Source organism: Primulina huaijiensis, chromosome 14, assembly GCF_012295235.1.
Source record: "Primulina huaijiensis isolate GDHJ02 chromosome 14, ASM1229523v2, whole genome shotgun sequence".
Lineage (NCBI taxonomy): Eukaryota > Viridiplantae > Streptophyta > Magnoliopsida > Lamiales > Gesneriaceae > Primulina > Primulina huaijiensis.
In genome coordinates, this window is record NC_133319.1 from 5,384,986 (window position 1) to 5,386,540 (window position 1,555).

A 1,555-nucleotide genomic window follows, 5' to 3' on the forward strand; every position below is an offset into this window, starting at 1 on the left:
TACACTTAATTATTTATTAATTACTAAGAATATACACGTGCGATGCACCATCGCACGTGGGTGACTAATAATGAAAAAGATAATAATGAGAATTAGATAATGTTTAAAATCGTTCGAATAACATCATGTGTATAAGTATTTATCAATCTAAATATATCAAAACACAATACATAAAAATACATCAGAACAATAAATCATATGTATTCACTTATTCATATGACATTTTTCAATCCGCGACATAATGACAGCTCTCTTAAATGATAAATCAGTAAAAATATTTTTCATCCAACTATCATTCAAAATGAAAAACAATAAAAATAAAATTAACAGAATAGTGAATTATACCAAAATCAAAACTAAAAAGTACTTAAATGGAATACACATAGACAAACGTCAAATAAAATTCTCTCAAGTTACTAAATTATCATAATAATGTTAAAATAAAACCATTAAACTTTTTATTAAGTTAAATATCACATTTGTTTTTGCTAAATTTTAACCCATTGCGGATTTTATTTAATTTCTATGTTTTTTTAAGAATACATATTATAGATGATTAATTTTATATCAGAATCAATCATTTAAATTAATAGTAATGATTAATAATTTCAGTGAAATAAAATTTTAACATAATATCACTCAAATAAATATGTATAGTAAAACACAAATATAAATAAAATAACATATAATACTCAGTTAAAAAATATTATATGTAAAATTGTAATATACAACAAATGATAATTCATATTTATTATAAAGATTATATTGATTAAATTTTTTTAAGGATTATATCATATATTTAGTTCAAAAGTAGAAAATAATTTTCATTCTTTTTAATTTATCCTTACTTTTTCTCTTATGAATAGAGTTGAAATAAATCAAACTAATCAAATTATACTGTAAATAAAATATAAATTTTTTTTTTGCAAAAAAACATAGAATCTACATGCACATAGTGTTCATTTTTATTGGAAAAATATCATAAGAAAAATGACATTTACTGACACGATTTTAATGAAACTTGTAGAAAAGTGTAAGCTTGAGATATATATTGAGATATTAATTAACTATCACAATTTATGAAATTAAAATAAAATAAAATATCATATTAAGGTATTGTAATATTTGTCGTTAATTCAACCAAATATGAAATAAGGTTACTATCATTTTCAATCTCAATCTTTAAATTTATTTTTCTCAAATAATTTACAACACGTTATTAATTTAGTTAAATTAACATAATATTAACAGAGTTATACACGATCACAAATCAAATGATCTCATCCGAAAGCAAACCGATAAACTATCCTAACCACACTTTATCCCAACTATTTCATCATGAAAAATTTTGAGTGGAGGTGATAGTGACAATCATTTATCCACACATACGCTCCGTTGAGTTGCAATAATGTAGGACCGAGTGCTTACCGCTTTACCAAAAGCTATAGCTGGTGGTAATGGTGCAACTCAAATCTTTTAAACCGCACAGCAGTTCAAGCACCACGGTTCGATCGCTCTACCAAGCAGAGACAATTATTGCACCCAACAAATAATA